Raw genomic sequence first — 23,776 nt, 5'->3', positions numbered from 1 at the left:
TATGAACAGATCACTCAGTTAGATGGTACATTAGGTGCATTTTGATGAGAGTGAGATTGATGATTAGAGAAGGAACATTACTATAATGGGTTACTTTTTTTCCTTCAGTCAACTGAATGGTAATGTTGATATCGACCACATGACATGTTGCCTTATTCCTCCTGAGTCAAGTCCTCTCTTAGTGCCTACTGTCAGTGTGTTGTTGGGGCCACCTGGTCATTCAGCAGACGTGGTGGCTCAGAGTGTTGGCATTTGGCATTTTGTCAACTTCCCAGAAAAAGACCTGGAGGTTTCATGCCTGTCACTTGTTAACATGTGACAGCAACAACACACTGTGTAACCTGTTGACTTGCCATCTCTCTGTTGGCTGTCACTAGCTGGGCAAGGGCTACGACTTTCACCTTGGACCGCTTAAGCCACTGACACGGGTACCTTCCTGAAATGTGATGTGCCAAGTTAGCAAAGCCAGCGCCTGCGGTTTGTGTACTGCTCATTTCTGGTTGATGTCGGTGTGTACATGTTCTCTCTTGGCAGCAGCCAGCGTCTGGAGGGCTGGAAATGGGTTGTCATCCTTCTTCCCGCTGTGTCGCCAAGAAGACTGAGATGCAGGAGGGACCCATGGTATACAGAAGCCTGCGTTAGTATCACATGCTGTCAGACCAAGTGTTAGAATCGCTTCCACTTACTCAGCTGGAAGGCCATGCTGCATATAGTGGTTAGGAGCGTGACACTTGGAATTGAGCAGACGTCAGCTGGACTCTCTGCTTAACTACTTAAAAGTTGTGTGATCTTGGACAAGTTACTTCACTTCCCTGACCCATAGTTTTCTTACCTCTAACTGGGAGATAATAATAGATTTCCACCTCACGGGGGAGTTGTGAAGTATCAGTGAAAATATATGAAAGGTGGTTAGCTTCTTCACAGCCTAAATGATTAATGAACAGTGGTTATAATTGTTGTTATGGTTTATTTGGCTGATTTTGTTGGCTTTGCATGTCTGGTATATGCTGGACTCCTTGCTGAGTGTGGCATAAAGATGTCCTGCCTTTGAGGTACTCAGTTTTGTGGTAACTTTTTCTGCTATTTGTCACCTTCTGTGTGGTCATGCTTCAGTAAAACAAAGAGTCTCCTGGAGAGGATCACGGTCAGATGCCCACTTGGTGTTGCTTTGTCTTCCTGTGGGCCTCTTCCTCCCCCTGTGGTCCCTGGCCTCCAACATGCCTTGACTCCTGTTTGCTCCTGGCTTGGGGGTGGGAGCGATCTGCTCTTGATGAGGTATAGCCCTGCTTCTTGCTGAGACTGTACCATCTGGAGCAGCCATCTCTTTCTGTTGCCTGTGAGTTTCCATTTCTGGTAGTGAACACATCTTTGGGCCCTTTTGTTTGTTTCTTAAAGCAGTCTTTTGTTGCTGCTCCTCTTCTTTGTGAAATGCCGTGTAAGGTGGTTGACATAAAAGAGACCATGAAAAATAACCTGGGTTGTATTTTCTGTAAAGGTTTGTTCAGTACCAAATTGGGTAAAATAAAATACTCCCCAGTGGTCTTGGGGTTGGGGAGGGGAATGATCTTTGTAATGGGATTGTATTTGGTGGAGGTGTTGGGGAAAGTTAATTTGATTTATTTGATTCCTGCGGGGGTGGAAGTGAGGGTAAGGGAAGGTCAGAGCCTTTCACATTCTCTGAATCGGAGCCTTTATTGGCTGAGGAGGTGAGATACATTGGTCTAGAGTGTCTAGAGCTGGAGTGCAGGCCCTGACCTGTGCCCGTGCTTTCTTCCTCATTCATGGTAGTAGGGGTTGCCACAATGAATTTGTATGCCCCTTCATTCACTCATCATTTAGTAAGCTGCATGCACTGTGTTCTGTAGGAAGAAAGAGAATTCCACTTCTGCTAATTGATAGTTCTTTGTCCCTGCTCTAGTACTTCTGTGACAGTTTCCTCATCTGAATAAGGTATACTGATATCCACCTGCTGGGACAGTTAGGATGAAATGAGATAATGTATATCATTGCTTGATGTGTGGTAGGTGCCCAGTGAGTAATGAGGATTATAGTACCTTCAAAGAACTCAAACCCCATCAAGTAGAGAAGCCATAGATGAGACCATCGGTTCTGAGAAAGGCTGGCCAAGGGCACAGACCAGTGAGAATGGATTTGGTTTGCTAGGGAAGGTTCCTGGGGAAGATACTTAGAGTCAGGCCACAATCAGGCCACAATGTTCCTCATTGGGGAATATGAGAAACTGCTTCAGTTTGAAGAGAAGCAATAGTCAGAAGGTTTGTGTGGTTACCTGAAAGAACTGTTGTCTTTCCCCCTACTCCCCTACCCCCGAACAGAAAGGGGTTGGAATCATTAGAGCAAAGTGGCTGGGGGCCCTGACTCTTTCTAGTCAGATTGACCTGGGTTCCAGCCGTGGCTCTGTTTTTTACATGCTGTATGGTTTTGGGCAAGTCACTTCCCCCTCTGAACTTTGGTGCCCTCATCTGTAAAATGGAAATGACAATATCTGCTCAGTGTTGGTTGAGGATTGAATAAAAATAATGCATGTAAAGCAGTTAGCAAAGTGCCCTTGACATAGTATATATTCAGTGACTTGTATATCTCTTGGGAATTGAAACTCTTCAAAATTTCTGGGGCCAGTAAATTTTTTGTAAAGTCAGTCTATATCCTGGAATAAGTTACCGGCTTTCCTCAGTAAGTTCTGAAGGAGAATGTAGTTCCCCTACCTTCAGTTTCTGTTGGCTTACCATCATACTGAGAATAATGTCCAAACTCCCTACCCTACTTATTGGTCTTTACCGAGCAGATCTCCCTCTGCCTGGATTGGCAGCCACATTTCCTGCGTTCTTCCCCTCACACTGTGTACTGGCCACTTTAACATTTCTGCTCCTCACGTAGAGGTTCTTTCCTCCCTTTGTACCCTCTGGCTGGAATACTCTTCCCTCGTGTTCTCCACATTGACTCCTTGTCATTCAGGTCTCAGTTCTGCTGTTACTTATGAGAGAGGCCCTTCCATTTGTCTGGTATTAATTAACCTCTCACATCATGGTAACACAGGTATTGAATGTTTTTCTTGTTTTCTTCTTGTTGACTGTCTGTTTTCCCTCCACCATAATGAAAGTTTGTTGTTGCTGTTGTTCAGTCACTCAGTTGTGTCCGACTCTGAGACTCCATGAACAGTAGCACGCCAGGCTTTCCTGTCCTTGACCATCTTCTGGAGCTTGCTCAAACTCATGTCCGTTGAGTCAGTGGTGCTATCCAACCATCTGGTTCTCTGTCATCCCCTTCTCCTCCTGCCTTCAATCTTTCTCAGAATCAGGGTCCTTTCTTTTTTTTTTTTTTCAGGGACCTTTCTAAAGAGCCGGCTCTTCGCGTGAGGTGGCCACCAAAGTATTGGAGCTTCAGTTTCAGCATCAGTCCTTCCAATGAATATTCGGTATTGATTTCCTTTAGGATGGACTGGTTGGATCTCCTTGCAGTCCAAGGGACTCTCAAGAGTCTCCTCCAACATTTCAAAAGCATCAGTTCTTCGGCACTCAGCTTTCTTTATAGTCCAACTCTCACATCCATACATGACTACTGGAAAAACCATAGCTTTGACTATATGGACCTTTGTGAGCAAAGTAATGTCTCTGCTTTTAATACACTGTCTAGGTTGGTCATAGCTTTTCTTGCATGGAGCAAGCATCTTTTAATTTCATGGCTGCAGTCACCATCTACAGTGATTTTGGAACCCAAGAAAATAAAGTCTGTCATTGTTTCCATTGTTTTCCCATCTGTTTGTCATGAAGTAATGGGACTAGATGCCTTGATCTTCATTTTTTGGATGTAGAGTTTTAAGCCAGCTTTTTCACTCTCTTCTTTCACCGTCATCAAGAGGCTCTTTGGTTCCTCTTCACTTTCTGCCATAAGGGTGGTGTCATCTGCATATCTGAGGTTGTTGATATTTCTCCCAGCAATCTGGATTCCTGCTTGTGCTTCATCCCTCCCAGCATTTCGCATTATGTACTCTGGATATAAGTTAAATAAGCAGGGTGACAAGATACACCCTTGACGTTCTCCTTTCCCAGTTTTGAACCAGTCTGTTGTTCCATGTCCAGTTCTAACTGTTGCTTCTTGACCTGCATACTGGTTTCTCAGGAGGCAAGTAAGGTGGTCTGATATTCCCATCTCTTTCAGAATTTTCCATGGTTTGTTATGATCCACACTGTCAGAAGCTTTAGTGTAGTCAGTGAAGCAGATGTTTTTCTGGAATTCTCTTGTTTTTCTATCATCCAGGGAATGTTGGCAATTTGACCTCTGGTTCCTCTGCCTTTTCTAAATCCAGCTTGAACATCTGGAAGTTCTAGGTTCACGTACTGTTGAAGCCTGGCTTGGAGAATTTTGAGCATTATCTTGCTAGCATGTGAAATGAGTGCAATTGTGTGGTAGTTTGAACATTCTTTGGCATTGCCCTTCTTTGGGATTGGAATGAAAACTGACCTTTTCCCATCCTGTGGCCACTGCTGTTTTCCAAATTTGCTGGCATATTGTGTGCAACACTTTTACAACATTGTCTTTTAGGATTTGAAATAGGTTAGCTGGAATTCCATCACCTCCACTAGTTTTGTTCGTAGTGATGCTTCCTAAGGCCCCCTTGACTTTATACTCCAGGATGTCTGGTTCTTGGTGAGTGATCACACCATTGTGGTTATCTTGGTCATTAAGATCTTTTTTGTATAGTTCTTCATGTATTCTTAACCACCTCTTCTAAATCCCTTCTGCTTCTGTTAGGTCCATACCATTTTTGTTGTTTATTGTGTCCATCTTTGCCTGAAATGTTCCCTTGGTATCTCTAACTTTCTTGAAGAGATCTCTAGTCTTTCCCATTCTGTTGTTTTCTTCTATTTCTTTGCACTGATCACTGAGGAAGACTTTCTTATCTCTCCTTGCTTTTCTTTGGAACTCTGCATTCAGATGAGAACAGCTGCTGTCAGTCATGTGCACAGTTGTGTTTCCAGTGGTAAGAACAGTTCCTGGCATATAGTAATAGATGATCAAACAGCATTTATTGAACGAATGAGCTTGTGAATGAGAATGGTTTTTGTTATTATGCTGACTGGGTACACAGGTGCTCATGTTCATACCGCTTTGTTTCCAAAGTAAATGTAATCAAGGTGATTTTCTTTCTTGTTCATTACTTATTAAGTGTCTTCCCACTTCCCCTCAACCATTAATTGGAACCTTCTAGAGGGAGACTATTTTTCTCTGGCTTCATTTTATGTGGCTTTGTTTCTTCCTGGCATTTTGTTATTGGAAAGAGGAGTTTGTAGTTATTGGGCTTTGGGCATTGATTTTTAGGTTTTCTGTTATAAGGAAGCAGGCTTTAGTGCGTTTGCTTGGAATAAAGACAAACACAGAAGCTCGCCAGAATGGTGAATTTATCTCACCCTGATTTTCTACTGACAATTTTTGCAATACTCCCTAAGTACTTGGACAGGAGCATTAGACAAGAATTGACAAATCAACGATGGCCAGATAGATACAGATTCACAGAATGTGAGTAAGTAGCAGGTGGAACAGTCAGGCAATATTGCGTTTTTTCTTTCTGACAGTGGCCTGTTTTTTTTTTTTTTTTGTGTGTGTGTGTGGCAGTTATTAGTGATATGTCTGAGACCTGGACCAGTTACTCTTTCCCTTGTAGATGGCCTGTAGCCTATGGAGCTGCAGGGACTGTGGGCTCAGTGCTGGTGTGCCCACCTGGTAAGTCCTAGGCAGTCCTGCTTTGCTTTGCTTTGCTAAGAATGCACTCCAAGCTCCTAGAGTAAGAAAGGAGCAGGAATCCAGACATCTTTGTAAATGTTTGGGTCCTAAATTTTACTAGTGCTCAAAGATTTAGAGTGCTCCTGGATTTAGAGAATGAAATCATAGGCATGAACATGAGCAGGAAAGGGTGTCAGGAGCGGAGTAAGCCAGCAGACATGGGCTTAAATCCCAGAAAAGGTTCTGTGTTTATTGAGAATGGTAGCCCTACAAGTTCTGGTCTCTACTCATTTCCAAGACTCCCTTTCTCCCAGCTAAAGCTGCCTTTTCCTTCTTGTCTCTAAGTACCTGGTTATCTTACCTTGCTTTAGATATTGTTGACTCTTCACTGTTTATAAAGCTCAGAAAAGGAAGATATTGGATAGCTCTTTGTCAGTTCTCTCCTTTGCTTATTTTCCTTCTTTGAAGGACTTAGACTTGTGGTTAATTCGGGAGTATTTGTTCACACTTGTTACTACTAAGTCAGTATCTTAACTTGCTATCATTACTGACCATCCTCTATCCATCTGGGGGTAATCTTTATGTTTAAATTTATTTAGAAGTCCACTTTTAGTGAATTCCTCTTTACTTTTTTTTTTTTTGGTTGTTGTTTTAATGCAGGAATTTCAGCTATATGTCAGCAGACAAGTATTTGAAGATTCTGTTACCAAGAGGTAATTTTTCTTTGGGCTCAGAAATCATTATTACTCCTCACTTCTTTCACCTCTCCCTTCAGTCTTTTCTGAGCTAAATGATGATCTCTGTTCCTTTAATCTTCTCTCACTTGTTCTATTTCCTGGTCTTCCTGTTGTTTCCACAATTCTTGTTCAAAGGAGTATTTTCTTTCAGAATTTTAACAGCTTTCGTCTGGCCAGGATTGCAGGTAACATGTTAGGCTTCATCTGCTTTTCCCCCAGGCTATATTAGGGTTGTGTGTGTGCGTGTGATTGTAGAAATGTGGTTGGGATGGGTAAAATGCAGTTACCCTTTCCCATCCCATGTTCACTGTCATCCATAATCCTGAATCATTTAAAGGTGCATCAGCCAGTGAGCCCCCAGGCTCGGGGTGGTGATGATGGCCTGTTTCAGACAGCTTATCAGGCTACCTATTTCTTTTTTTTTTTAGATTGACTTTTTGTTGTTGTTGTTTGGTTAAAAAGTAAACCAACTCATATGTCTTTTTATTTTGATTTGCATTGATTGTCTGTCCTTAAATCCCAAGTGAGAACTTCTTTAAAACCAGTTGCCAGTGTTTGTGTTCGCAAGGATTTGGAGGGTCAGGCCTCCCAGTTCTTTTTCACCTGTGTGTCTGATAGAATAATCAACCGCTGTATACACAACTCTCAAATGTCTCTTCTCTCTTACCCATGCATGCATGCATGCACGCACACATGTGAACACATTCTTTTTTCTGAGGAATGGACGCTTCTCTAAGAGGAATCCATCTTGTTTCATGCAAATAACCTCCATTACAGCAAAATTCAGGAGACAGACTTTGAGAAAGGTAGAATTAGGAAGTTTTTTTTTTTTCCCCAGAAGACCTCAAAGCTCTTAAAATAAACCTTAAAAAACCTGCTACTCATAGCCTCAGCTCTGAGAACAGACAAATTGCAAACCTGGTGCAGTGAGACTCTCCTTTTCTCTTCTGATCTTTTCCCTTTTTCTCTCTCAATTTATTTTAACATCCTCTTTCATGGTCTTACCTAGAAAGTTGATTCAGTCCTTCATTGCCAGCTCTTAGCAGGAGAAGCAGCAGGGTTTCTGGCCCTAATTTATGGTTTATATTTCTTCTCCATTCTCTTTCTTGGCCACCCCAGTTCCTCATCTCCCAGCACCTTTCTGATCCCTCCCCCTTTAGAATGACAGTGACATGTAGCTTTGGAATTTGATGTTGTCAGTACTCGCCTAATGATTTGGGTGGAATTTGGCAGCCTGTTTTGTGCATGTGCTGCTAGATAAGGAAATGGGGCTTTTCTCTCTTGGTACCTTCTTTCTTTCCTTTTGCCTGCCCAGTCCTGGTGAGCCTTGTAGCCAGGGGGAAGGGAGAACCTGATTAAATAGGGTATTAACTTATGAAGCTACAAAATAGCATTTCAGTGCAGGAAGTCAGGGAGTTTCCCTGCAGTTCCCCTTGGAAGGAGGTGACCTTTCAGTTACTTTTTTCAACATCTTTGGGGGCCCATTTGAAGAGAGCTGAAGCAATAGTTAGGACTAAGCAAAGAAAATGAATTTGGAGCCAGAATAGTTTAAAAAGAAGCTTAAAAAACCAGAACCTGCTGAGACATAATAAATAGGTGTTTGAGGTTTGTTCTCTTCTTACTCCATCCTTTTTTGCCTTTGTTTTTGGTTTCCTTCCCAAGACTTAGAGACTCTGTTATTCCCTTGATAGTGGAATGAGGATCCTACTGGTGACAGCTTGCTGGTATTCAGGCAGGTAGAAGGAGCTGAGGTGGGCTCCCTTCACGTACTGCTAAATCCAGGAGTTTTGGGTTGTCTAGGGAAGGGTAAACTTTCCATTTTTATATTCCTTTGCATTCTCCCTAGTATTCTTTGGGACTGATTGTATTTTCCAGATGATTCTTTCTGAGAAATTGGGAAAGAGGAAATTTTCTGGACGGTTTTTGCCAGACTTTCTGAGCAGTTGGAGCATCATGCCAAAGATACATGGGTTTATCTCCTTAAGATCTTCTCTAGGCCCCCAGTTTGTTTGGGGAGGCTGGCAGTTTGGTACAGGTAAGAGCTTGGACTTAGGAGTCAGATCTGCTTTCAGATTCTGACTTTGCCACCGATTAGTTCTGTGACCTTGGAAAAGTGGCCTTATCTCTATGAGTCTTAACTTTTTGAAACGTGATGGAGGGTAACGATGGTGCCTCTACATAGGACTTTTGTGAGTCCAATGTCTTGTGAATAAATACTTTGTAAAACGTTAGCTGTAATTGTAATTTTAAGAAACTAGTAGAATATTACATTGAAACTTCTTGGCAAGAGACAATAGGTAGGAAGTTGCTAAAAAAAAAAAACCCAACTATGATGGAAAATAGGTTGAGGGAGAGGAAAAACCATTTAGCAAAAAGAAAAGGAGGAGAAAGTTGGGTACTGTAATGAGTTACCTATTGTTTTACTACATTAGTAAATCCCAAGTCTTCCCCTTTGTTAATCCAACCAGTTGATTGTTCTCCCAGAAACACCCAGCCTTGTTACTGGCTCCTCTGCAAAGATTTAATAGACACAGCAGTCACAATGTCCTCCATTACCAGGACATTATTATTTTTAAAACGTACTGCTTTGTTTCGCCACCTGCACTTTGCAGTGTTATAAATAATTAAAGCTCACCGCACTTGTCAGAATAGGTTCAAAAAGTGCATTTTGGGATGTTGTACCTTTGCCTTGACAATGTGTTTATTAGCTTGTTTGTTAATTCCAGGATTGGTTAACTTGAGGCACCTCTGTGCCAGCCTGCTCACACCAATACTCATCTTGAAGACGTCAGCAGAGGGGCTCAGTGTGGTGGTCTTTTTTCTGTGTCCCTGAGAAGTCATCAAGTGGTCAACAAGGAAGCAGAGAATAGTTCTTGCAGCTGATATACTCCTCCCCAAATGTGTTTGTGTGGGAAAGAACAAATCATGGGCCGAATGGAGTAGAGCAACAGAGGTTAGGAGCTTCTTGATCTTCTGGAAAACAGTCAAGTGCAAACAAATCAATTAGATGAAAACCTTTGTGAGACACTTTGGTTTACATTTTCATCAAAACATTGGACTGTGGGCTGTTTCTGTCCATTCCTGGTAATTGGAACAAATGTTCATTTTGCCTCTGATAAGCGTTTGCTCTGACATGGGAGTAGGAGGAAGAGAGACTTTTCTGGGGGCGTTGCTGTAGAGGAGCTGTCAGGGCCCATTGCTTCAAGTCTTGGCAGGGTCTCCTGTCAGACAGTGCACAGGTCTGGCTTGGGGAGGCTGTGTGCAGAAAAGGAGCAAGGCACAGGTCTCAAGTGCAGATGTAGAGTCACAAGGACCCAGGTTCACAGGCTGACTTTGTTAACTACTAGCTGGATGTGTTAATTTCCTGTGTCTGCTGTAAAAGGTTAAAATAAGCCTGATGACTTAAAACAGCAGAGAGTTATTCCTTTCTAGTTTTGGAGGGCAGAAGTCTGAAGTCAGTATCACTAGGCTGAAATCAGCATATTGGCAGGGCTGCACTCCCTCCAAAGGATTTGGGGCAGAATCTGTTCCTTGCTTCTTCCAGCTTCTGGTGGCTGCTGGCATTCATTGGCTTGTGGCTACATCACTCCATTCTTTACGTTCAGTATCTTCAAACCTCTGCTCTGTTTTCACATCACCTTCTCTTCCGTGCCTGTGTCAAATCTCCCTTTGTCTCTTTCTTACAAGAACATTGTGATTGTAAGGAATCACACTGTGATTGTGTGTGTAGGGTCTACTCAGATAATCTGAGATAATTGTTTTAAGATGCTTAATCACATCTGTGAAAACCTTTTTTTCTTAAAAGGTATATTTGCAGGTTCCAAAAATTAGGACCTGATATCTTTAGAGGGCTTCTAGACTTTCACCAATGTCTTCTTCCTTATCTTTAAAATGGTAATTGTATCTTCTGAAATAATTTCCATGCAGCTTATGAAATCTTGCTTGCCAGACACTCTGCACAGTGCCGAATACATAGTTGGTGCCTAGTACCTAGTAAATATTCTTTTATCGAGGGGGGGTATTTTAAAATTTTATTATTGAAATATTGTTTTAAGTGTTGTGCCAGTCTCTGCTGTACAGCAGAGTGACTCAGTTATCAGTTCAGTCGCTCAGTCGTGTCCGAGTATTTGCGACCCCATGGACTGCAGCACACCAGGCTTCCTCGTCCATCACCAACTCCCAGAGCTTACTCAAACTCCTGTCTATCCAGTTGGTGATGCCATCCAACCATCTCATCCTCTGTCATCCCCTTCTCCTGCCTTCAATCTTTCCCAGCCTCAGGGTCTTTTCCAGTGAGTCAGTTCTTTGCATCAGGTGGCCAAAGTATTGGAGCTTCAGCATCAGTCCTTCCAATGAATATTCGGGATTGATTTCCTTTAGGACTAACTGGTTGGATCTCCTTGCAGTCCAAGGGACTCTCAAGAGTCTTCTCCAACACCACAGTTCAAAAGCATCAATTCTTTGGCACTCAGCTTTCTTTCTTTCTTTTTTTTTTTTTTGCACTCAGCTTTCTTTATGGTCCAACTTTCACTATCCATACATGACTACTGGAAAAACCATAGCTTTGATTGGATGGACCTTTGTTGGTAAAATAATATCTCTGCTTTTTAATATGCTGTCTAGGTTGGTCATAGCTTTTCTTCCAAGGAGCAAGCATCTTTTAATTTCATGGCTCCAACACCACAGTTCAAAAGCATCAATTCTTTGATTGATGCATCAGTTAAAAACATCTTTTAATTTCATGGCTGCAGTCACTATTTGCAGTGATTTTGGAGCCCCCCAAAATAGTCTTTGACTGTTTCCATTGTTTCACCTTCTATTTGCCGTGAAGTGATGGGACCAGATGCCATGATCTTTGTTTTTCTGAATGTTGAGTTTAGAGCGAACTTTTTCACTCTCTTCTTTCACTTTCATCAAGAGGCTCTTTAGTTCTTCTTCACTTTCTGCCCTAAGGATGGTGTCATCTGTGTATCTGAGGTTATTGATATTTCTTCCTGCAGTCTTGATTCCATATTGTGCTTCATCCAGCCCAGCATTTTGCATGATGTACTCTGCATATAAGTTAAATAAGCAGGGTGACAAGATACACCGTTGATGTTCTCCTTTCCCAATTTTGAACCAGTCTGTTCCATGTCTGGTTCTAACTGTTACTTCTTGACCTGTGTACCGGTTTCTCTGGAGGCAGGTAAGGTGGTCCGATATTCCCATCTCTTTCAGAATTTTCCATGGTTTGTTATGATCCACACTGTCAGAAGCTTCAGCGTAGTCAGTGAAGCAGAAGTAGATCTTTTTCTGGAATTCTGTTGTTTTTTCTATCATCCAGCGGATGTTGACAATTTGATCTCTGGTTCCTCTGCCTTTTCTAAATCCAGCTTGAACATCTGGAAGTTCTAGGTTCACGTACTGTTGAAGCCTGGCCTGGAGAATTTTGAGCGTTATTTTGCTAGCGTGTGAAATGAGTGTAATTGTGTGGTAGTTTGAACATTCTTTGGCATTGCCCTTCTTTGGGATTGGAATGAAAACTGACCTTTTCCAGTCCTGTGGCCACTGCTGTTTTCCAAATTTGCTGGCATATTGTATGCAGCACTTTCACAGCAGCATCTTTTAGGATTTGAAATAGGTTAGCTGGAATTCCATCACCTCCACTAACTTTGTTTGTGGTGATGCTTCCTAAGACCCACTTGACTGCATTCCAGGATGTCTGGCTCTAGGTGAGTGAGCACACCATCATGATTATCTGGGTCGTGAAGATCTTTTTTATACTGTTTCTGTGTGTTCTTGCCATCTCTTCTTAATATCTTCTGCTTCTGCTATGTCCATACCATTTCTGTCCTTTATTGTGCCCATATTTGCATGAAAGGTTCCCTTGGTATCTCTAATTTTCTTGAAGAGATCTCTGGTCTTTCCTATTCTATTTTTTTCCTCTATTTCTTTGCATTGATCACTGAGGAAGGCTTTCTTATCTCTCCTTGCTATTTTTTGGAACTCTGCATTCAAATGGGTATATCTTTCCTTTTCTCCTTTACCTTTCACTTCTCTTCTTTTCTCAGCTGTTTGTAAAGCCTCCTCAGACAACCATTTTGCCTTTTTGCATTTCTTTTTCTTGGGGATGGTCTTGATCACTGCCTCCTGTACAATGTCATGATCCTCCGTCCATAGTTCTTCAGGCATTCTTGTCTATCAGATCTAATCCCTTGAGTCTATTTGTCACTTGCACTGTTTAATCGTAAGGGATTTGATTTAGATCATACCTGAATGATCTAGTGGTTTTCCCTAATTTGTTCAATTTAAGTCTGAATTTGGCAGTAAGGAGTTCATGATCTGAGCCACAATCAGCTCCCGGTCTTGTTTTTGCCAGCTGTATAGTTCTTCTCCATCTTTGGCTGCAATGGATATAATCATTCTGATTTCAGTATTGACCATCTGGTGATGTCTATGTGTAGAGTCTTCTCTTGTGTTGTAGGAAAAGGGTTTTTTGCTCTGACCAGTGTGTTCTCTTGGTAAAACTTTGTTAACCTTTGCCCTGCTTCATTTTGTACTCTAAGGCCAAATTTTCCTGTTACTCCAGGTATCTCTTGACTTCTGGTTTTGCATTCCAGTCCCCTATAATGAAAAGGACATCTTTTTTTGGGTGTTAGTTCCAGAAGGTCTTGTAGGTCTTCATAGAACCATTCCAACTTCAGCTTCTTCAGCATTACTGTTTGGAGCATAGTCTTGGATTACTGTGATATTGAATGGTTTGCCTTGGGAAACAAACAGAGATCATTCTGTTGTTTTTGAGACTGCATCCAAGTACTGCATTTTGGACTCTTGTTGACTGTGAGGGCTACTCCTTTTCTTCTAAGGGATTCTTGCCCATAGTAGTAGATATGATAGTCATCTGAGTTAAGTTCACCCGTTCCAGTCCATTTTAGTTCACCGATTCCTAAAATGTCAATGTTCACTCTTGCCATCTCTTGTTTGACCACTTACAGTTTACCTTGATTCAGGGACCTAACATTCCAGGTTCCTATGCAATATTGTTCTTTACAGCATTGGACTTTACTTCCATCAGCAGTCACATCCACAACTGGGTGTTGTTTTTCCTTTGGCTCTGTCTCTTCATTCTTTCTGGAGGTATTTCTCCACTGTTATCCAGTAGCATATTGGGCACCTACCAACCTGGGGACTTCATCTTTCAGTGTCCTCCCTTTTTGCCTTTTCATGGTGTTCATGAGGTTCTCAAGGTAAGAATACTGAAGTGGTTTGCCATTCCCTTCTCCAGTAGACCTTGTTTTGTCAGAACTCCCTATCATGACCTGTCCGTCTTGGGTGGCCCTACATGGCACGGTTTGAGTCAGACAAGGCTATGGTTCATGTGATCAGTTTGATTAGTTTTCTGTGATTGTGGTTTTCATTCTGTCTATCCTCTGATAGATAAGGATACGAGGCTTATGGAAGATTCCTGATGGCAGAGACTGACTGAGGGGGAAACTGGGTCTTGTTCTCATGGGCGGGTCTGTGCTCCATAAATCTTTAATCCAATTTTCTGTTAATGTTCAGTGCTGTGTTCCCTTCCTGTTGTTTGACCTGAGGCCAAACTATGCTGGAGATAGTGAAGATAGTGGAAACTTCCTTCTAAAGGTCTGTGCACACACTGCTGCACTCAGTTATATACCCATATATATATGTTCTTTTTATATATATTCTTTTCCGTCATGGTTTACCCAGTGAACCCGCACAACTCAGGTATGGGACTTGTAAACCATGGGCCAAGACTTGAACTCAGCCAAAACTCAGACTGGGGCTTGAACCCATGGTCTTTTGATTGAGATCACATACCTGGTTTCAGGACTTAATGAAGCTCAGGTTCTTTATATCTCACCACAGAAAAAATTCAGAGGCTAAGTGATAGATAAGAAGTGGATTTATTTAGAGAGAAACACACGCCTGTGATGGGCCATCTCAGAAGGCAAAAGGCCCTAAAATATGGCATAGTTAGTTTTTATGGGTTGGGTAACTTCATAGGCTAATGAGGGGGAGGATCATTCCTACTTTTTGGGGGAAGGGGGTGGAGATTTCCAGGATGTAGGCCACTGCCCACTTTTTGATCTTTGGTTGGTTTTGGATCTGTCATGGCGCTGGTGGGTGCCTCCTTTAGCATATGCTAATGTATTACAGTGCGTGTATAATGAGACTCAAGGTCTTCTGAAAGTGAGATCTTCCACCATCTTGGACCTAATTGCTTCTAACCAGTTTTTGTTACAACTTATAGCTGTGTCATTCTTCTTTTTTTTTTTTTTTTCCATCCAGTACTATGTACTGATGAAGCCATTCCTTCCCTTTCTGATTTCAAGTGCCATCCTTGACACGAACTAAGCTCATGTGGGAGTTTTTACTAATGCATGTTCACAGACCCACGCCAGGACCAGAATCTCTGGGAATAGGATCCACCCATATTTGGAGACCAGTGCCTTAGAGCCTTACTACACTGGCTGGCCGGAGGACCAGCAGTGTAGTCATCACCCCAGAGCTGTGCATGTGTGCTCAGTTGAGTCTGACTCTGGGGCCCCATGATCCACAGCCCGCCAGGCTCCTCTGTCCATGGGATTTTTCTGGCAAGAATACTGGAGTGGGTTGCCATTTCCTTCTCCATAGCTGTGTCATTCTTTTAAAAGTTGTGTTCTGCCCCTTTCCCTCCTGTTTCACCAGGAGATTGGATTGGAGATAGTTTGCTGTGCTATAGAGTAGGACCTTGTTTGTCCATTTTAAATGTAATAATTTGCATCTACCAACCCCACACTCCCAGTGACTATTCTTATTTATGTACATATATCTTACTACTATTATTATTTAGCCATCTTGTGTGAAAGAGAGATGAATAGTTCCTTAAGACTTTGACTTTGGACATTCTCCCCCCCCCACCCCCAGTCATTGTTCCCATATCCCTAGGATCTTTGACCATCATCCACCACAGTGAGCAGCTGTGTCCTCAAGGCCACTCTATTACCAGTCCTCCATTATCCTTTCTCAGTGCATGCGCTAATCATTAGGAGCAGGCCTCACCCTTTTGTTGATGTCCCTTCAAAATTCATATGTTGAAACACTAACCCTTGGTAGTATTTGGAATAAAGAAGTATTGGGTTGGCTGAAAAGTTCATTTGAGTTTTACTGTAAGTTGGTACAAAAAACCCAAATGAACTTTTTGACCAGTCCAATAATTTGGAAGCAGTTATTAAAGTTAAATGAGGTAGTGAGGGTGGGGCCCTAATTTGATAGGATTATGGTCTTTATAAGAAGAAATACCAGAGAATTCTTTTTTTTACCTCATCATTCAAGTACATTGAGATGCCATGTGAGGCCTGGAAAATGTCACTGTGTAGAAGCCTGAAAGAGAACTTTCACTAGAAACAATAGCAGCGAGAACCTTGATCTTGGACTTCTAGTCTCCAAAACTATGAGAAAATAAGTTTCTCATGTTTAAGCCACCCATTGTGTGGCATTTTGTTATGATAGTGTTAGCAGACTAATATGGGGGGGTGTAATCTGGTTCACACCTGCTTCTGCTCAGATATCTGAGGAGAAGCTTGGGCTCTGTAAATGATTTCCAGTTACCATTCAAGACAGTTTGCTGTGTTGCTGTTTTCCCATAGATAATTGTAACTCCATAATGAAGCATAGAAGAATATTATTTTTACAGTGATATTTAGTATCTGATAGCTGTTAGCCAAAAGGTATGTGTCCCCAGCGAGGTACTGTAAATACATTTTATCTGTTCCATTACCTGCTGTTTCACAAACATATCCCTGAAGCATTTTGGTCTTGTTTTTCATACTTGTCTTCAAGTGAGGAATTGTTCTGATTTGCAACTTTGGGGGATAATTACTACGTTCATTAATTTCTGTTCTTTTCTCCCCTCCATTTATTACTGCTTTCTTGAGAAAATTTTTGTCTAAATCTACACTAAGTGGAAACAAGTCACTCGATTAAAGGGTGTTTTATAACAATGGTTTCTTCAGCTTTCTTGGCATACTGATGGGAGGGCTATGAAAGCGTCTTCTTACCTGCGGTTGAAGGTCTCCCTGGTCTGGGCTCAGATGAGTAAGAGGCTTTTGGGAAACCTCTGACCTCAGGCTTCATTGCAGAGTGTTTATTTATTTATTTTTTTTGCACTGGGGTATTCCTGGGCTAAGGGCAGGAGAGGCTGGTTTTCTTCCTTTCAGAGATTCAGTCATAGACATTAATCGGACATGTGTTATGTACTGGACATCGTGTATAGCATTGTTGGAAACACAGTTCTCCACTTATAGAGATGCCCAGTACATGTTGACTAGGTGAATGTGTGGCTAGATAGAGTGGTCTTTGCCTTCAGAAAGACTGAAGGGGCAGGCAGGGCTTCATTGGCTGGGGGCTAGAGGATAAAGGTTGCCGTAACCTCCCTGGAAGTTGGGAACAGAATTGGGAGCATCCTGTTGGGGCCATGATGCCCTAGCACATGGATCTATAGGAGGAAATGGTAGAGGAGAAAGGCTGTGTTGAGGATGGATTATTTTGCATTTAGTTTTTTCTGGTACTTTGGCTTCATGAGTCCCTTCTTTTCATTGTAGACGGGGACTGTTATGTATGTTCCTTGTAAGTGCAGATGCTTCATAAATGTCAAGTGATCACCCATGACAGTTGAGGGAGGAGGTAGAAAGGTAGTAGCTGAGACAAGTTGGCCGAGGCTAGGGCAGAAGCAGAGATGTATGTGAATTAGATGCCTGGGAAAAGAAGGGAAGAAAGCAGAAGCCAGGAAAGGATTTGAATTAATCTGGAACTGAATGGGAGCCCAGTTTAGAGAAGTCTGATCTAGGATAGATACTCAGGGAAAGAGCAATGGAGAGGGATTTCTATCTAAGAATGAGGAAGGACAGAGAGTAGTTAGCTTGTGATACTAAGGAGAAGGGGACACTGAGAGGAATGACTTAATTCCTTTCTGTACCACCCACACACCTATGTATCTCTCCTTTATGGCACTTGTACTTTCTGGCAATTATTTGTTCATGTGCTTTTCCTTCTCCGAGAAGATAGAAGGGGGTCAGTCATCTCTATATTTTAATTATCTAACACTGAGTCCATCACATAGCATGTGCTGCACAGGTAACTGATGAACATTCTTGAGGTTAAGGCCTGGGTGAGCCATCCATCAAGAACTGAAATGTAGTGGGTTCAGATGGGGCAGAGAGTACATGAGCATGTAACTGACTTTGTTGGGGGTGAGTGGGATAGAAGTGAAAAGTGAGATTGACACAATCTAAATCTTACAAGAATTTACCAAACACTTCTGTGTCACGTTATCTGGGCATAGTCCCTATCCTTACAATGCTTAAGGCCTAGCAGTGGAGGAGGAAAACTGGATAAGAGAAAGTGTAGTAGGTGCCATGAAAAGAAAAGTATAAGTGCTATATCAGTGCCTAATGGAGTCTAGTGAGGAGGGTCAGCCAAGGCCTCCTGGATGAAATGTCTTTTAGAGTGAGTAGCAGACCTTTAAGGTGAGTAGGAATTTGCCAGGTAAGGAGGAGAGGGAATAGAATGACATGTGCGAAGGCCTGGAGATAGAAAGTTCCATAAGACCAGCTGTAGATAGTGTGAGAAAACAGAGAAGCTGCAGACGTTGATTGGGGCTTGATATGGCGGAAGGCCTGGCTATGGAGTTTGGCCTTTTCCCTGAGGGTCCTGGAAGAACATTAAATGGTTTCAGGCAAGGGGAGGGTGGGATCACATTCATGCTCTGTCTGTAGAATAATCCATCTGACATTTTATCAAGGTGTATACTTGTACTTTGCTGATCTTTTATCCTCTGACACTGCAGCAAAGTCTGTCCATTTGCTCTAAATCACTGAGTGCAAGAGCCTGAAGAGAGTGTGGCCTGCCCCAGATCCGAGTTCCTGGTGTTTGAACCTGGAGCCCAGCCTGTGTGGCTGAGCATGTGGTGTTCAGGACTGTAGCTCCCACCTCTTCTGCAGGTCCTTCCACCCTCACCTCAGTGCCCCCTTCACAGCAGCTTAAAATTCCTGTCATTGTACCTTCCTCAGCTTTGTGCTTTCTACAAATTGAAAATTTTTATGACAATGTCAAATCAATGGGAAAAGTTTTGAAAAGTAGGATTGAGAAATAAAGACCTCTTTCCCTTTTCTCCCTGTAAGGGAATTTGAAAAATATAGAAATTCTAAGTTATATGTTAAATATCCTTGGGGTTTCGTTTCCTTTCCTTTTGAAAAATTTTTTACATTAACCAAAAATCCGACAGAGATGCTTGTGGGAAGATAATTCCTTTTGGCTGGAGCTTAAGCTCCACATTGTGAGCTTTTTAATTTTCTTTTTTCTGTAGTGAGTTGGAACCCAACTGTTCAGTCACTAGAGCTCATCACAGTCCTGTTGCTGGGCGAGGTATCTCTGTGAATCTGTTTGTTTTCCCCTTGTACCTACCTAATGAAAGCCAAATTAAATCAATTTTAAATCAATGAGGTGAATGACAGGTTTTTCTTTAGAAAAGAAACCACAAGGCCCCAAAGTACTGGAAACAGTAAAAAGTGAAGTTTTTATTTGCGTGTGAGCCGTTAGGCATGACTTTAATGTCAGACAAATGGGAAGTGCTGTTAAAGTAGTATTTGGAAATATGCTGTCTCATGGAGATGAGGGAGAGTTGCTTTTCTGTCTGCCCTCTTTTCATAGTTTGTGTAGCCTGTATGTGCCCAACAGCTTGCACAGGTATCTAGTACATTGAGATCCCAGGGACACCTGAATGACTGGAGGGATGGTTTTGAGCAGGACCATCTTTCTGTCTTGTTGCCACTTCCCTCCAGCCTCTCGGTCTACTTGTTTGTTTATTGCTTCATTCGTTTATTCAATATACAGTTATTCCTTCTGGGCTTTTGTGTGGACCCCTGGTAAGGAATGGGATGAAGGGAAGTTCTCAATGAATTGAGGCTAAGAGCCATGGCTCGATGTCCCCTTCTTCTTCATTGCGTTTTATCCCTTTTTTGGGGATATTGTTTTCTAAGCTACTCAGCACCAACATCATCCTCCTGAAAGTTGCTTTCTTCTGCCTGCTTTGGTGGAAGGAAATGGCTTCTTTTAGGGCAGATGGAGTAGGTATGAAGACTCTTTAGCTCAGTGGCTATCCCCTTTTGTAAGTCTCCATGGGCTATGAGGGGTGGGGCTGTGAGGGGGCAAGTTTGCTTTGCCTGGGATTTTGATTCCCATAATCATTGGTTTGGCTTTGGTCTCTGGGGTCCCAAGGCTCTGGTACCTCTAGAGGACTCTAGGCACCAAACCTTCTCTGCAGCACATATTCCAGTTTGCTATTGTTATTGAATGGGCTCCCTGAGTGATGCTCTTCATCTGAGGAAGAAAGTGGCTTTTATTGAGTGCCTTTTAGAGGGGTTCAGAAGACTGCATTTGGGTTATTCCAGAAACCCTGGGCTTAGAAAAGTAACTAATTCATTAAAGCTGTTTGTCTTCTGCTTCCTCATTGTGCTCATCAGCTTGGGTTGCCGTCACCTGAGAGGTGGTGGTTGGGGGTGGCGTTAGTAGTTTGAGCAGTCGTGAACTTGAAGGAAAATAGATAAAATAGTTGGTAGTTAATGATGGATGGGGGCAGACAGGAAGAGGCCTTCTGGGTTTCTGGCTCGTGCAGTTAAAGCTAGGCATTTCTAGAGGAGGATCAGTATAGTATCTCTGGGCATGTTGAGTGTGAAAAATACAGAGGAGATTAGAGCAAGGTGTATCCTCGGGGAGAGTGTGCCTGGATTCTCAGGCTGATGTCTTGTTCAAATTACCCACTTGGGTTTTGGGCCACTGTAGTGAGGGATAATACAGCCCAAATCCAAATTTTGTTTACAAACTAACTCCTTCTATTAAAAGATGTTGAAAATTTTCAAGAACTAACAAACTGAACCACAAGGCAAAGGAGTGAACTCATAAGCAGATTTCATAAACAGTGGTGACCCTCCTATCTTCTTTTTCCTCTCTCTAGTCTCCCTTTCACCACGGTACAGTTCTGAAAAGGAGAGGGATTTCAGAGGTTGCTTAGACAACCTAAGCTATGTGTTTGAAACCCATCTGACAAAGTGGATTCTTAACATCACGACGGCATTCCTCTGTAAATCCTTTTCTCCAGCATTGTTGAAATAAATACATGTTCTGAGTTTTAGGCCTCCAGGTCTTCAAAAAAGCAGTCTTGCCTCTGTTTGGGATACTTTTCTCATTGTCTTTGGTTGGTTAATTCCTTTTCCTGTTTCAGGAAGTCCTCTCTGATACCAATTTCCTGAGGGAGATGCCTGTGCTTTCCTGTAGTCAGAGCCTTCTAGCTGGCTCCTTTAGGGCTCTTTCAACCCAGGGCTTACTATAACTCCTGATTTACTCATCTATTTCCATTGCCCATCTGGAGGCTCCTGGACAGCCGGACCCCTTTTTACTTAGTCTTTGTATTCTTAGCACCTGGCACATGTCTGGGGTGTAGCAGGTCTCAATAAATATGTGCTGAAGGGTGAATAATCTGCTAGTTGGATTTGTTGGAGGTGGTGGCAACTGGATATATGTTCTCTAGTAGGTGGTAAGGGTTTATTCATCTTTCATAGTGAAAAAGTTTTTGATTTTTTGGTAGTTAGTTCTTCTGTATGGGAAGGTGAACAAGGTCTTTGCAGAAATATGTTTCTGGATTAGTGTGGCTGTTGAGTGCTCACCTGGGATTGAAATGATTTTGGCATGGGTGTGAAGCTACAGGTAGTAAGTGAATGGTTTGTCTGGGCTGCGTGGGTGTAGTGCTCTTGTGTTTTTCTGGTTGCTTTCCATGTTTTTATGAGCTGCCATCCAAACATCCAACTTCTCTGAAGCCAGAGTTTGTTACCTGTTGCCTTTCAGGTAAAAGATTGTAGTATCAGCCAGTCTTCGTCTACAGTGTTTTCTGTTGGCATTACCAGGGGCTGTGGTGGCTGTTTTAAGGAGAGCTGCCACAAGAGGAATCCCTGAGCAGTGAGAGACTGAACAGAGATAGAATAATTGGAAAGAACTGCCTCCTACTTTGTGTCAGACCAGGCCCTTTAGGCAAGATAGAAGAAGTAGGAAGGGTGCTGGCTGACAGAAATAAAAATGTAATACCAACTGAGAGGTAAAGGGGTAGTTTTGTAAGGAAACTAGGAAGAACTGGGGTCCCTGCTCTAAGGGTGAGGCAAGCAAGAGCCTTTCAGCATCTGACACATGCTTGATTCTGTCTTACTCATGACCCAGTTGGTTTGGGTTCAGAGCATCTGCTGCCCAAAATGTGGGTTCCAGATGCTTACTGATCCTTAGCTGAATGTGCTCCACTTGGAGGCCAGTTGTGAGACTGATTGTTTCTAGGGTATGTTTACCTGGGCAGGTAGCTGGCATGTTCTCCCCTTTCAGCAGATCTGGTGCTCTGACAAGACTAGCTGGCAAGTCATCCTCATGGAGCCTACTGTGGCAGGAGAGACTTCCTGGGGTCCCACTGGCATCACAAGCTCACTCACTGGAACCTAGAGTCTCTTTGCAGGCTCCAGTCTGGGATACTGCTGTTGGTTGAGCTGTGCTCCTGTCAGTTGCAGGCTGATGACTCCTGACAGGCTGGGATGTGATTGGTGGCATCTTGCAGGGCCCTCTGACCCTACTTGCTATCATGAATCCTGTTGTATCTCCCTTGTACACTTGCTTCAGCATCTCATGATATACCACTCTTAAGAACAGATAGCAAATGGAAAAGTCATCTTTCTTGGGTTTATTGCCTGGTGGCTCAGACGGTAAAGAATCTGCCTGCAGTGAGACAGACCCAGGTTCAGTCCCTGGGTTGGGAATATTCCCTGAAGAAGGGAATGGCAACCCACTCCAGTATTCTTGCTTGGAGAATCCCATGGACAGAGGAGCCTGGTGGGTTACAACCATGGGGTTGCAAAGAGTCAAACATGACTGAGCGACTTGCAGTTTTTTCACTTTAAATAATGATAATACATTAAAAAACTTGTAGCCTGGTTTGGCAGTTTTCCTGGCTCAGGATGTGTTTGTTATGTTCTCATTGCCCTGTGGAGACCAGCAGAGCTGTGAAGAGAAATCACTTCATTAGAAGACCCTAGAAGAAAACTGGGCTCTCCTGGCACTTCCTCAGGGATTCGGGCCCTTCCCCTTCCACAGTCTGCTGGGGCCAGAGCCTGGGGACTGCTCCCCAAGGTGTGCTGTGTGCCAGTGTCCAGGGATCTTAAGGAATATAATTAAGCAACTAATAGACGTAGGGATGTTTAAAGTTAAAGTGTGATTTTGTTGACATTAAGCATAGTTATTTAAATATCAGTTAATTAGTGCTTTTTAATATTGCTTCTTGAACTCAAGTTTGGTTATTGCAGTTGACATAGATACTTGACAAACCCAAGTCACTGTGGAGGCGTGGGGCACATTGAACATGGACTTGGAGGAGAGGAAGAGAGAACACATAATTAACAGCTGTTGAAATAATTCAGCTGTTTCCCTTGCTGATTGCTCTCCTCCTCTGTACTGCTGATGCAGTGAATTTTTAATGGGGTGGGCTCTTGCTGTGCCAGTCAGGGTTAGGATGAGGCCTTTTTGATTGTTGGAAGAAAGCTATAAGATTGGGAGGAACACTTTACATTTGAAACTAATGCCATATTCCCCCTTAATCCCAGCACAGAATCTGAGCTTTGGGGTATGCTTTGGTATGAGGGCTGCAACTAGTGTGAAAGCAGAACACTGAAACTATGGACATTATTGACTGGGTAATGAGGTTAAGTTGGGAGATGAGAATCTTGGGCTGGGGTTCAGCTTATAGAGCTGCAGATAAGCTGAGGTGCCCATAGACAGAGAAGATGCCTCTATGGAGTGGTCAATGGACCCTCAGAAAGTCTCCTTGCCTGAAAAATCTGCACACCTTCTGGAGTGTCACTGTTATGGATTATGGTATTTATCTGCTCACCTGGTCATGTCTCCACCCACCCATTCTTTATTTATCAGCCATACTTTTATTGAGAGTCTACTGTGTCCTAGACCCTGCACTAAGATGGAACAGTGGATAAGGAAGGAGTCTTTCACCTCAGGGAGTTCATATTTACAATGTTTTCAAGATTCATCTATGTTGCAGCATGTATCAGAACTTCATTCATTTTTATGACTGAATAATATATCATTATATGTGTATACCACATTAAAAATCTATTTTAAAAAATTTATTCATCTCTTGGTACTTAGGTTATTTCCATGTTTTGGCTGCTGTCAACATTCACATGTTAGTGTCTGAGTTCCTGTTTCAGTTACTTACT

General features: G+C 42.6%; 1 protein-coding gene across 7 annotated transcripts in view; it reads left to right on the top strand.

Moving 5' to 3' along the window:
• Window positions 1-23,776, top strand: part of SIL1 (SIL1 nucleotide exchange factor) — a 235,297-nt gene that overhangs the window by 18,840 nt on the left and 192,681 nt on the right. Inside the window, exon 1 of one of the 7 annotated variants that reach the window (XM_065918648.1) lies at window positions 6,434-6,452. The exons of the other annotated variants lie outside the window; for them this stretch is intronic. The gene's annotated coding sequence lies outside the window, so the exon portion shown is untranslated. Of the gene's footprint in view, window positions 1-6,433; window positions 6,453-23,776 lie in introns of those variants that run through there. 7 annotated transcript variants of the gene reach the window in all.

This window comes from Muntiacus reevesi, chromosome 1 (genome assembly GCF_963930625.1).
Source record: "Muntiacus reevesi chromosome 1, mMunRee1.1, whole genome shotgun sequence".
In the NCBI taxonomy this organism is placed as follows: domain Eukaryota; kingdom Metazoa; phylum Chordata; class Mammalia; order Artiodactyla; family Cervidae; genus Muntiacus; species Muntiacus reevesi.
This window is presented reverse-complemented; position numbering and strand designations above follow the sequence as displayed.